Source organism: Megascapheus bottae, chromosome 37, assembly GCF_031878675.1.
Source record: "Megascapheus bottae isolate mThoBot1 chromosome 37, mThoBot2.hap1, whole genome shotgun sequence".
Taxonomy (NCBI): domain Eukaryota; kingdom Metazoa; phylum Chordata; class Mammalia; order Rodentia; family Geomyidae; genus Megascapheus; species Megascapheus bottae.
In genome coordinates this window covers 4,331,996-4,345,530 of record NC_143545.1, presented here as the reverse complement: position 1 = coordinate 4,345,530, position 13,535 = coordinate 4,331,996, and the positions used below count along the sequence as shown (strand labels likewise).

At 48.8% G+C, this 13,535-nt stretch overlaps 1 long non-coding RNA gene and 2 pseudogenes across 2 annotated transcripts in view; 1 reads left to right on the top strand and 2 right to left on the bottom strand.

Moving 5' to 3' along the window:
- Positions 1-13,535, bottom strand: part of LOC150042096 (lysophosphatidic acid receptor 3-like) — a 181,658-nt pseudogene that overhangs the window by 73,290 nt on the left and 94,833 nt on the right.
- Positions 6,480-8,009, bottom strand: LOC150042102 (uncharacterized). Its single transcript, XR_016533684.1, has 3 exons — positions 7,870-8,009; positions 7,640-7,752; positions 6,480-6,637 (listed from the first exon to the last, which is right to left on the bottom strand). It is a non-coding gene; the product is annotated as an uncharacterized LOC150042102 (long non-coding RNA).
- LOC150042100 (cytochrome b-c1 complex subunit 7 pseudogene) overlaps positions 10,109-13,535 on the top strand; it is a 51,656-nt pseudogene continuing 48,229 nt past the window's right edge. The window contains exon 1 of the transcript XR_016533677.1: positions 10,109-10,210. The product of XR_016533677.1 is annotated as a cytochrome b-c1 complex subunit 7 pseudogene (transcript). The remainder of the gene's footprint in view (positions 10,211-13,535) is intronic.

Here is a 13,535-nt window from a genome sequence, read left to right as displayed (position 1 = left end):
GTGATTTGCATTTAAAAACCTGGTATTATAATGCATGAGGCTGTTTTTATTATAATCAAGTTGTCCAGTTTAGCAAAAAGGCATCAGGGAAACTGGGATTTATTTTCCTCAACTAAATTTGAGGATAAGTATTAGAAATAAGTATTTGATATTTAAATAGACATGTTTGCTTATCAGTGTCAAGACCTTTGTCTGTCTAAAAGTGTTTATGTAATTAAGTGGCAAGAGAAAGGACTGGGAAAACTTAGGGTAGGCCTGTGGGCCTGACATTGAGGTTGAGAGGGGAACTGGCAAAGGTGTAGCTCTGGTGTCTAGGGTGGGACAGGCCCTAGGGAAAGTTCACACATGGCACAAAAGCTGGGCCAGATGTCTCACCTTCATCCTGTCCTTTTTCCTTGCAGACTGACACTGAAAACCTGATGGTAAAATGTGGGTGATGTGATTGGTATTTCTGAAACTGCCCCTTAAAAATATATGAAATTGGAAAAAAGGCTTTAAAAGGAATGTTTAAAAGTTTATCTACTTATGATTTAGTCTCAATACTAGTTTGCAGTTAGATGTATTTAGGAAAAGAAAGATGCTAAGTCTGGATTTGGGTATTGTGATATTTGTAATTCTTGCATCAAGGAAAATCTGTAATTTGGGTTTAATCTGTTATTGGAGTTCTAGGCAGTAATTCAGACTGAAAAAAAAAAAAGCCTCTTAGAAGGAGGCCTGGAGGCAAAGGGGATGGCTTTGAGCCTATCAGAGTAATTCAAATGCAAATAAAGGATAAAGTGTGAAGTGTTAAAAGCAAAGGTTAGTAAAAGTTTTTTTTTTAATTAGAAATGGTTTCTGGATAAAATTTGGAAGTGAGATTGTCCTAAATATTTGTTTCAAAGTTAAAAAAAAAAAAAAAAGGAAAGTTAGTGCTACCAAATGATTGTTTCATTGCCATTCCAGTTTTGCCTTGTAGATTTTCTGTAACAATTGTAGTCAGGCCCACAGAGAGAAACAGATCATTTTTACAAGTTTGTCAAATGTAACCCAAGTTACATTTTGGTCCTTAACAAGTTTCAGGTAAGATCATGCTTAAAATCTACTTCTGTGTTCCTCACCTTGTTGCTTTGAATGGAAGTAAAATCGCCTTTTAAAGGACTCATTGAGCTGAAAACTGCATTTCTGGGCCAGTCTGGGCAAAGTACCTGCGAGATTGTGATATCTAATCTGCCAGCTACCCACCCTAACCTGCCTGACTCCCCCACCCTGCAGGGACATACTTTCTGTGCTAAATTGAAAGTCCCCTGACTGTATTTAAAAAGTCAGGATTGTCTTAAAATGTTTGTTAAAAGAAAGAAGACAAACCCCATGAAGTTTTGAGTATGTTGCAAATGGTATGAGTATGTCTGAAAGTTGGAGCTCATAAGGGAAATGGGTATACAATGAATTTCCAGGTATGTAGACCTCCCCATTTTTTTCCCCCCAAAGATCAGGGAGCTGAGCTGGCTGATAATACTAACCACAATTTAATTCAGTCTTCACTGGCCTTGCAGTTGACTCTGGAGCACATTCGTCATTTGACTGGTTGTACCCAGACACCTGTGGACTCTGAGAAAGTATGCCCTCTTGTCCCCTCACCCAGGCATGGATTCACCATCACCAGAGCTCCAGGGCCCAAGCCTAGCTGCACAGGACCCTTCCCTGTGACCTGAGGCCCTCAGCCCTCCATAAAAGGCCCCACCTGGTGATCCCAAGACTGCCAAAATGAGCGGACTCTGAGCTTAGATACACCACACCCAGGTTAAACAGGCATAACACCAAACTTGGACTCTGCTGTTACCACCAAGACACAGGACCCAGAACTACCATCTCCAAAGAGATGGCGACTGGGACCCCCTACCAAGGACTCCCTAAAGCCAAGACTTTTCTATTCTTAACTGTAATCTGTGTTTTGATATTCGCCCCAAATCGCTATCAGCCTACGTCATTTGATTGGGAGTTAATGGACCCCACACCTGGAAGAATATTGGCCAAGGGACTTGAACATACTTACTATGTAGGGCCCTCTTTTGAATTCAATCTCTGTGTTTTATGGAAAAGTCTAGGAAGTTATAAAGGCCAAGGTCTCCCAGGAGCGTCATGAGGAGAAGGGGGAGGCGGCTGACAAATTATGTCTACCTGGTATGGCTGTGGCAATTTCGAATTTGAAAGAATAGAAATCAAAAACCATTACGAGGAACTACATAGTATGCTTTTCCATCCCAGCAGAACATTCTGCTAGGCTGCCAGAGAGGTTCATTGCAAGAACTGGGGCTGTGAAACCATATCTTGGGGAGTCGACAATAACCCCTACATCTCTCTCACTGGACCCCAAAATCAGAAAGTTCCAAGCACCCGTACCCCAGTTATTATTATCCTAAAACACTGCGATGCCTTAACCACATCTGGATATGGGAACTGGAAAAACATGGGGTCTCTGCCAGGAGGCCAGGAATGTTTCCTTCCACCCTTTCTTAACCCAGGGCACCCAAATTGGGACTTTCTCTTCCATAAGGCGCCCCCTCTGCTTGCCGGAGCCTACTACTTCTCCCTCAGGGCTGCCCACACTAACTTCCCCTAAACTTGTATTTTTTTGCCAGTCCTGGGCTTGAACTCAGGGCCTGAGCACTGTCCTTGGGTTTTTCTCAAGGCTAGAGCTCTGCCACGTGAGCCTCAGCACCACTTCTGGCTTTTTCCATGTATGTGGTACCAAGGAATCAAACCCGGATCTTCGTGCATTCTAGGCCAGCACTCCACCACTAGGCCAAACTCCCGGCCCCTCTAAACTTGTTTTAAATGAGCCTTAGATCTTTGACACGTCCTCCAGAACAGAAGGGGGCTACGTCTCCTGTTTCTCAAAGAGGAAGGCCTCGGATGGCTCTGGGAGAGGCCTGTTGTTTCTGTGCCAATTAATCTGGCATCATCAGAGATACAGTGATCAAGGACAGTGAAACTCGAGCACAGACCTCAACCAAGTGGTTTCAGGTATGTTTGGCCAGTCTCCCTGGCTGACCACACTTTTGTCTGCCCTGGCTGCACCCCTACATGGCTTCTCACTGGCATTACTGCCGGGCCTTGTATCCTTCATACTTTACTCCATTACATAAAGGGGTGAATGAATTCTGTGAAACTCAAGCTCTTACAGTCTCCATACATGAGGATGCACAGGAGTCAAGTTTGACTCAGTACAAACACAGAGAGGGGTGTAATGTAGAAAACGGGGAAAATGCATTCTTATGGAATGGTAGAAATTAGGGACTGGGGTTTACATCCTTCCCTTCCCCAAGCTCCCCTCTGTCACCATTCACTTCAACTTAACACCCTTTCCCCTGCCATTCACTTACCCAGAAAAAGGCTGTATCCTTGCCCACAACCACAAGCACTTTGCCTGTAGATAAAGAAGGAGGAGATTTATGGTGAGAACACTCAGCATGTGTGCTGAGCTTCTTTGAAAATCGCCTGCTTCTCACATTGGGGCTGCACCCCGAGATCCCAACCTTGGGGTGTAGTCTGGGTGTGTCGGCTCCTTCCCTGGTGAAATAAACGTTTAACGTCTCAATCGTGTTCTGAGTCATCTCATATTTTGTCCACCTCTGGCCTCCACTAACAGCACCAAGACCTGGGTTCAATTCCTTGGTCCCACATACAGAGAGGGGGGAAAGCCAGAAGTGGTACTGTGGCTCAAGTGGTCTTGAGAAAACACAAGGACAGTGCCCAGGCCCTGAGTTCAAACCTAGGACCAGCAAAAAGAAAAAAAAAATAAAGAAAGAGAAGAAAATCCCATCCTCACCCCCCCCTCCAAAATAGCAAGAGTTGAAAGACAAAGAACCTATGAAAAAAAAAAGCAAGAGGTAAACTCGTAAAGCATGGAGGGATAGGAATATGACTGAATAATAGAGACGTGCCTAAGAAAGAAAAGAAAGAAGTAGACTCTAACTGCTAGTAACAGACGCAAAACTGAAGTTATTCCTCAAGCCCAAAGCCCAGGAAAACGCTGCAAACACAGCAGGATGGTAGACAGGGCTCTACTTACATGACAGAATTCAGCCCCCAGAACCAAAATTCAGTCCCCAGAAGCCTCTGAGCACTGCAGAGTAGAGATTACCACAAGAAAGAAATCACAGCAGCGGGTTCTAGTGATTTGTGGGAGGGAAGCCAGCAGAGGGAGGAGAAGTGACCCGCCCACTACACTGGCCCAGAGTATAAAAGCAAGCTGCAGCTCCTCTCTCTCTTTCACTCTCTCTCTCTCATCTCTATCTCTATCTCCATCTCCCTACGTGAACACCCACACTCTCAGAGTGTGCCTCTGCCCTTCTGTTTGTCTGCCTTTTGTCTATTTCTTTCACTCCTGCCAAGTTTTCCTACCACTGTGACTTGTTCAGAACGTCGAATTCTGCCACCTTCGTCAAGGACCCTAAGTGAACAGGTCCTGTATTTTAAAGGCAAGCTTCACTAAACCCTCACCTCCATCTGGTGACAAGGTCCCCAGTTCAAATCGTGATACAGTTAAAAAAACAAGCCAGGCTGGGCGTTTGGCCTAGTGGTAGAGGGCTCACCCCGTATGCAGATCTCAGCCACCTGTGTAGCTGGAATTGCAGGTGTGAACCACAGCTGCTGGCTGTTTTTTGTTGTTGTTCTTGTTGTTAGTTTGGTTGTTATGGGTTGTTTTTTTTATTTTTTTGCCAGTCCTGGATCTTGAACTCAGGGCCTGAGCACTGTCCTTGCACTTTCTCAAGCCTAGAGCTCTACCATGTGAGCCACAGCACCACTTCTGGCTTATTTCTATGTATGTGTTAGGAAGGAATCGAACCTGGGTCTTCATGCATGCTAGGCAAGCACTCTACCACGAGGCCAAACTCCCAGCCCTCTGGCTGTTTTCTTTTGGTCTTGTTTGTGCACTATGTCTTTGGGACACAGGAATGGAGGACAGAGGACGAGCAAAGGCACTGGACACGATGTGGTAAATGAACTCTCCCACTTGTGGGTGGGGACGACAGGAGGAAACTGGGAGAGAGTGGGAGAGAGGGAGGGATAGTGTGCAAACAGACATGTGACTTCCAGAACCGTTACCCTCTGCCCATCACATCCATCCAGGATAAGAAACATGTAAACTGTCATAAATGTCCATTCACTTTCCATCAGTGAATTAACTTTACCTCATCCCGAGACATCAGAGGAGGCCATGAGCAGGGATAAGAACAGGGATATCAGGAAGGGTGAATTGTCACTGGGGTCCCGTGGGAGGGGTGGAAAATGTCATGGCTGCCCTGCCTCAGTTTCCCCCCAGGCATGGTCCCCTGTGGGGTGAGAATGGAATGGCGGGGCTCAGGCTCTGCTGTCATCACAGGGTGATGGTGTATTTCCACGCAGCTGTTTAATGCACAGCTGGACACAGAGTGGATTGGTCAGGACCCCAGGCTCTGGTCATCCCAGCTAATCAGAAGGCTGAGACCCGAGGATCTCGGTTCAAAGCCACCTTGGGCAGGAAAATCCGGAAGACTCTTATCTCCAGTGAACCACCAAAAACAAGCCAGGGGTGGCACTGTGGCTCCTGTGATAGGGCACCAGCCTTGAGCAAAACCACTCAGGGACAGTGCCCAAGCTATGAGTTCAAACCCAAACACATTACTTGTGAAATACCTGCAGGAGCAGGGGAATCGTGTGCAGGCAACTGGTATTCTCGCCACCCAGGCTCGTGGGATCACACAAGTGTTTATGTTTCCGCAAGCACACACCCGTGCCCTACAATGACGGAACACGAACAGGACGACACATTAGGAAATACAAGTGAACGTCGGGTGTCGTTTCCCCTGCCTGTAGTCTCAGTGCTTGAATGGTGGAGGCAGGAGGATGCGGGTGAAGGCTGCGCTGAACAGAGGATCCTGAGTGGAATAAGGACATAAACAAATCCCAAGAGAAAAGACGGGAAGGAAGGAAGGAAGGAAGGAAGGAAGGAAGGAAGAAAGGAAGGACGTAAGTAGTAAATTAGACAGGAGGTCAGCAAGCCAAGGAGTCTTCTGGAAAGGATGTACAAGGCTGCACACACCTCCAATGCAGACTTAGAGATCTGACCACGTAGGAAAGAAGACACTGCTCAGGGCCCAGAGATGTGTAAATTTAGTGGTGGAAGGTTCTAGAAGGTTCTCACCTAATGGTCAAGGTTTTCCCCCCTTTGTTTTTTGTGTGTGTGTTTTTTTCCTGGTGCTGGGACTTGAACTTGGGGCCTGGATGCACTCCCTTAGCCATGTCACTCAAGGCTGGCGCTGTGATATTTTGAGCCCCACTTCCACTTCTGGTGTAAGTATTATTGTTCTTGTTATTATTACTGGTTACTGGAGATAAGAGTCTCTCAGCCCTGCCCAGGGCTGGCTGTGAACTGCAATCTTCAGACCTCAGCTGGGATGACAGACGTGAGCCGCCATCAGCCAGCCACAGTCACAGGAGTGAAGTGCTCCATGAGAAGGCACCTGGGGGAGTCTAGACGTCCCTCGTGGCCGTGGATGAAGAAAGCTCTTGTTGGCAAATCCAGTGACTGGAAATGGCGCACTTTTCAGAGAAAACGCCCTGGTGTGTGACCAGGGCACAGGCGTTCTCTCCTGCCTGGCCTGCGACCTGAAATCTGGGAGACAAAGACAATCAAAACCCCCAGGCTGGCCCAGGGCCCAGTTCTTCCTCCTCTCCCATTTTGGTTCCCTGCATCTCCTCACCAGCTCCTCTCCAAGCTAGGTTGCTTAAAACATGGAAATATGCCATAGAGAATATTATAAAATTTTTAGTGACACCAGGACTAGAACTCGTGGCCTTGAACTCTCAATTTCCTGGCTAAGGATTGCCACTTTGCCACTGAAACCACGCTCCAGCTCATTCCCTGTCTCACTCATACAAGTCGTGTGGGCTTTTCTGTGTGGACTGGCTTCCAGCCACCATTCTCCATCTTCAGCTTCCTGAGTAGCTGGGATTACAAGAGGGAGCTTCTGGTGCCTGGCCTGAAAGCCAGGGTGAAGGAATGGTTCCATGCGTATGTGTGTGTGTGTGTGTGTGTGTGTGTGTGTGTGTGTGTGTGTGTGTGTTGGTCCTGAGTCTTGAACTTAGAGCCTGAGCACTGGCCTTGAGCTTTTTCACTCAAGACTGATGTGATCTACCCTTAAGCCACAGCTCCAGGTTTTGCCTTTTTGCTGGTTCCTTGGAGATAAGGGTCTCATAGACTTTCCTTCCCCGGGCTGGCTTCGAACCATGACTGTGGACTGGCTTCCAGCCACGATTCTCCATCTTCAGCCTCCTGAGTAGCTGGGATGACAGGCGTGAGCCAGCAGCACCCAGCATATCCTGGTATATTTAGATCTAGCTTCTGCCTGTGTGTGAGAGAGAGAGCGCCATTTGTCTTTCTGAGCCTGGCTGACCTCACTAGCCATGAGTTTGTCCACACATTCCCCTGCAGCGGGCACGATTGTGGAATAACACACAACCATGACACCACACCACCACGGGTGGGTCTGTTACTCTTGAAGAAGAATGTCCTGACACACTTCATGCTGCAGTGCCTGCCTCCCACCAGCAGGTGTCACCAGTGAGCTGTGTGCAGTTTCCACCATGGGCCTTGGAAAGCCAATGACAAACTCACAGCTGTGGGTTCAAGGCCGCCCCATCCAGCCAGGCCCAGGTCTTCTAGGTGTCAGGAAGGTGTAATCCAATCCAAAAATAAACCCCATCTTGCACCTCATTCTGGATGAACTCCTGTGGGAGAAAGAAATCAAGTTCAACCTGTCCACAGAGCCTCCTCTGAGGTTTGCCCAGACTCTTGACACGAGCTGTCCAGTTTCCACGAGCTGACTTCCACCACCCAGTTCTTACCAGCTCTGCCCTGTCCTCGATCATCAAGAGACTCGATTTCCTCACGGAACAGGATTCTCGACTCTCCTGCCACGACTGGAAGTTCATGAAAAACTTATAACATTTCCTCTTTGTCTGTACCCAGTCACGCGGGCATGCGTTTGCTGAAATAGGAAAGAATTAGAGAAAAAAAGAAATGGAAGCCGGGTACTGGTGTACACACCTGTAATCCCAGCCACTCCAAAGGCTGAAATCCAGAAGTACACGGTTCAAAGCCCACCTCAGCCCCCTCCCCAACACTCCATCTCTAAAACTCATCAGAATGAAAAAGTTGGAAGGGGTGTGTGACTCAGTCGGTAGAGCACCTGAGCTGGGCTACCAGGGGCTCTGAGCTCAAATTCTGATACTCACCTCCCCCTCCACAGAATAAATAAAAGTACAACGAAATAAACCCCTTACTTGTACCTTTGTCCTGGTGCTTGCTGGGAGAATCTTTCACACAGCTGCAATCATGGCTTCTACTTTCATTACAATACGTTCTATCGTTGGGTCCCTCTCGCATGGAATAGCTGCTTAACTGACTTACTAAGAAATACAATATATAGAGCAATGCCCATCATATTTCTACAGATATAACTGCATGCTTTTCCACTACTTATGTTACTGTGGCTACAGTAGAATTTGCACACACTGTTGTTTCTTGTAGTTGTCTATGAACAGATGAGAGATGTCTTCTTATTCAAATTCATGGAGAAGCTGGGCTTGGTGATGCACGCCTGTAATCCCAGCCACTCAGGAGGCTGAGATCTGAGGATTATGGTTCAAAGCCAGGAAAGTCCCTGAAACTCTCATCTCCAATGAACCACAAGAAAACTGAAGTTGCACTGTGGCTCAAGTGGTAGAGTACCAGCCTTGAGCGCGCACACACACACACACACACACACACACACACACACACACACACACACACACCCCTAGAGGGCGCCAGGAGTTTGGTCAAGTGGTAGAGTGCCCGTCTACCATGCAAAAAGACTGACCTTTTTGGCTCAAGGCTGTCGCTCTACCACTTGACCACACAGCTCCTCTTCCTGCTTTTTGCTGATTCACTGGAGATAAGAGTCTTACACACTTTCCTGTCTAGAGTGGCTTCGAACTGTGATCCTCAGCTGTCAGCCTTCTGTGTGGCTGGGATGACAGGAGTGAGACATCAACCAGGGCCAGGCTAGACTTCCTGTGTTCAATTAGTGATCTAGGCATGAAATTCATAAAATAAATGATGATTTCATAGAACTGTTCCATTTCCTGCCTCAGCGGGTGGCATGTGGGCATCTGATTAAAAAGAACGTCTTCAAGTTTTAAGGCTGAAGAAAGGGAAATGACAGGGAGCCTCTTCTTTCCGGCCTTTATGCAGGGCTGAAGGCGTCCCACGAAGTTCACCCACACTCGCTGGCCTTACTGCACCCTCCTGTAGTCACGGCTGGAAACCCAAGGCCCAAGTGGAGCTGTGGCTCAAGAGGGAGAGCACCAGCCTTGAGAGAAAAAGCTCAGGGACGGCGCCCAGGCCCTGGGCTCCAGTCCTGGCCACGGGAGGCAGCAGTTCCTGCAGGATATTCCCAGCTGAAGAGGCTGCGGGGACTCAGGTCCTGGGTTCCAGTCCTGGCCAGGGGAGGCGGCAGTTCCTGCAGAATATTCCCAGCTGAAGAGGCTGCGGGGACTCAGGCCCTGGGCTCCAGTCCTGGCCAGGGGAGGCGGCAGTTCTGCAGGATATTCCCAGCTGGCGTGGCTGCGGGGACTTGGGTCCTGGGTTCCAGTCCTGGCCAGGGGAGGTGGCATTTCTGCAGGATATTCCCAGCTGACGAGGCTGCGGGGACTCGGGTCCTGATGCTCGTTTCTTGCCAGGTGGTTTCAGGCCAGCCTGGGCATAAAGAAGTCTACAAGACTCAGCCTCCACCAAGGGCCTGGGCTGCGGCTCAGAGGACAGAGCTACAGCGCCGCACACAGCTCTCCTCCTGAGATGGGGTCTCGATCTCCTCTTCCCCAGGCTTTTCTTGAGAACAGACATCTTTCTTCCCTCCACCTCCTCCATGGCCGGGATGTTTTGATTGCTCTGATTGGTGAAGCGGTGGTCAGGCACCGCCCCACGCCTTCTCGGATTGGCTGCTATTTGGCCGGGCCCCGCCCACCCTGGCGGAAGTGGGCGGGCCTTCCTCCGGGGCGGGCTCTCGCTCCCCACGAGGACCGGAAGAGGAAGTGGATTCCTCCCGCGCACAGCCATGGCGTCCTCGGCCCGCCGCCCCTCAGCTCAGCTCTGGCCCCGACCGGACGACCCCGCAGGGGCTGCGGGAAGGGCGCTCGCTCCGCGGTGAGTGTGGACGCTGGGCTGGTGGTCGGGTTCTCTCGGGGTGAAGCAGGTTCTGGAATGGAGTCCTGAGGCGGGCGGGGGATGGGGGGGGGCGGCGTCCCGGAGCGGCCGGGCTGCAGGACGGAGCCCCGGGCGCCGCGCTGACGTCCCCGGAGGACCGGGCTGGCCGGGCGCGGGGGCCGGGACGGAGACGCGAGCCGGGCCGGGCGCCCAGGAGACGCCGCGGGGCCCCGGCCGAGAGCGGCCTGGACGTCCTCGTCAGCCTGGAGCCCGGCCTCGTCCAGCCGGGCCTCGTCCACTCGGCCTCGTCCACCCGGCCTCGTCCACCGGCCCTCGTCCAGCGGGCCTCGTCCACCCGGCATCGTCCACCGGCCCTCGTCCACCCGGGCCTCGTCAGCCTGGAGCCCGGGCCTTGTTTCCCGGCTTCGACGCTCGGGGGGTGGACGCCGCTCTCACAAACCTCACAGCCGCCCTGGGGACCAGGTGACATTGTGAACAAAAACCTTGACAGATTCAGTTCTGTCTGTCCATCTATTTTATCTACCTGCCCACCTACCTACATGTGCATGTGCATAGTGTGTGTGCCTTTTTGGGTGTGTGTATGTCATTATTTAATACATAAAGATTTATTTATTTCAATTCATCCTTATTTTGCCTTCTAAGAATCTTCCACCTGAAGAATGTTGGAGGTTCACTGGAGATAACAGTCTTACACACTTTTCCTCCACCTCCACCCCCAGTCCTGGGCCCTCAACCCAGGGCCTGCGCACTGTCCCAGAGATTTTTCTTTTTTGGTGTGTCTTGGGGCTTGAACTTTGGCTTGGGCACTCTCCCTGAGCTCTTCAGCTCAAGGCTATCTCCCTACCTTAAGCCAAGCCCCACTTGCTGTTTTCTAGAGGTTAATTGGAGATAAGAGTCTCAGGTCCATTTGTGCCTGGGCTGGCTTTGAACCTTGATCCTCAGATCTCAGCCTCCTGAGTAGCTGGGAGTGCAGACGTGAGCCACCGCACCCAGCTTGTGCCAGAGATTGTTTTGCTCAAGACTTACTTAGCACTCTATTAACTTGAGCCACAGTGCCACTTCCTGCTTCTTTGGTGTATGAACTACTGAGGAATTGAACCTTGATCCTCCATCTCAACCTCCTCCGGGGTAGCTGGGATGGCAGGCAGGCAGGCAGGCAGGCAGGCAGGCAGGCAGGCAGGCAGGCAGGCAACTTGGGGAACACAAAAGTGGCTCTTGGGTATGTGGAGATTTGTGCTGCAAAGAAGGGAAATAACCAGGCCACTAGAGGTCAGGCTGTTTTCCCTACAAAACCTTTCAGCTTTTTTATATGGCTTGGAACAGTGGCAGATTATTTCACATAGGAGTGGTGGCTGGCCTGGGAATGAAGATCTATACACCCCAGAACAATAGGCCCTTTTCAGGGCTTTTGAAGTCTGGCATATAACCAGAGATGGATATATACACCCCAAAACATGAGGCCCTTTTCAGGGATTTTGAAGTCTGGCATATAACCAGAGATTTTACTTCCTTGGAAGAAGAACGTAGAGGTGGAGAGTCAACTTAGTAGGTAAAAAATGTACACAATCCTATTGCAGATTAAAATATGGCACGCGCTCTCTCGCTTTTGCTCTCGTTCTCCTTTTTATTTTTTATTTTTTTATTTTGGCTTTCAGTATTCTGTCCAGGAAGAGGAGGAAGAAACTGGTTCATTTTGTGATCTAGCTCTAGAAAAGGAGAATTTGACTGGTACATTGTGTAGTGTGTGTGTGTGTGTGTGTGTTTTCCTGGGACTTGAACTTAGGATCTGAGCGCTGTCTCTGAGCTTTTGTTTTCAAGGCTACCACTTTGAGCTACAGGTCCACTTCTGACTTTTTGTGTGTGATTCATTGGAAATAAGAATCTCATGGTCTTCCCTGCTGGGACTGGTTTGAAACTGCAGTCTTTAGACCTGAGCCTCCTAGGAGCTGAGATTACAGTTGTGACCCACTGACAATTGATTTGTTCATTTTCTTCTTTTTTATCCTGTTTCAGTCTTTGCCATTTAATAAGTTGATCTTATTGTTGTGTACTCGAAATGATTGACGATAAATGATTTATATACACCTTGTCTTTGTGTCTTCTGTATTTTTATTCTGTAATTTATCTCTGTCATTGTTGTACCCAAAGTTCCCAATCCTCCCGAAAGACCACCAGAGTCCACGACCAATGCAAGCAACAAAGAGCAGTTCATTAGCAAGCTCAAGCTTGGTCCTCCTCGCCTTAGAAACCAGTGATGCTTGGAGCCCCGGAGTACAGAATTAGCACAGCTTTTATAGTACAGAATAAACAAGTTAGCTTTTTTTTTTTTAGTTTCCATCCTCACAGCCTTAGCCTCATGTTTTGGTTAACTTTTACATTGGAACACTCCTTCATTTCTTATCGGCTCTGATGTCACTGTTTTCCACAGAAATTTAGGTCAGGATTGCCTTGGTAGCTGTGGAACACAGCTGCAGTCCTAGAGCTTACCTTTGAATATCCTTGCTAGCTGTGTGAGTCAACAACTGATGGAGCATCTCACAGTTATGCATAACTCAGTAAGATAACCACACAAAGACAGGAGCTGTCATGTATGGCACCATGCATAGGAACTTTTGAACTGCATTGTGTTGTGAGCTCCCAGACCTTATCAGTTTATTGCTTTATTGTTTTATGGCCTTGTCCTGCTTAACTGATCTGAGATTTACCACTTTGTAAAAATGTAACCCCTGGCAGTTCCCTAGTTTCAAGAAAGTATTTAAGGCTTGATTTGGAAATAAATCGGGGCTACAGTCTTAAGCTCATAGCCTTGTTGAGCTGCTGACTTAGGCTATAGTCCTCCTGACCCCATCTTTGTCTCTTGTCTATTTTTTTCCCCAGTCTTCACCCCCAAGGTGATTTTTCTGTAAGATTTTCTGCCTGAACTTTTTTTTTCCCCCATGACTTTGTTAGGGGACTTTGAACTTAGCCCAGATAGAATGTCCCACCACCAAGGGTTTCTAGTCTTCAGGGAACAGCTGTGGGGTGGTGGAATCAGGCAGATGTGTAGCAGCAGCCTTGTCTCTCAGTAGCTCCAGTAGAATGTCACACCTCCTGCTGGGTGGCCTGCAAATTTCTGCACAGACTGGTTAGAGAAGCTTAACCCAAGGCCTCACTTTGGTGAATTTTTCCAGTGATTTCCTGATTGCTTTTCCTGAGCACACTTGTTTTTGCTTGCACCCCATTGGTTTTCAAGACAGTATAAGGCGAGACCCCAAAATAATTTACCGGGGTGACAACTTTTAGTAACCAGATTTCCTTTGAATGA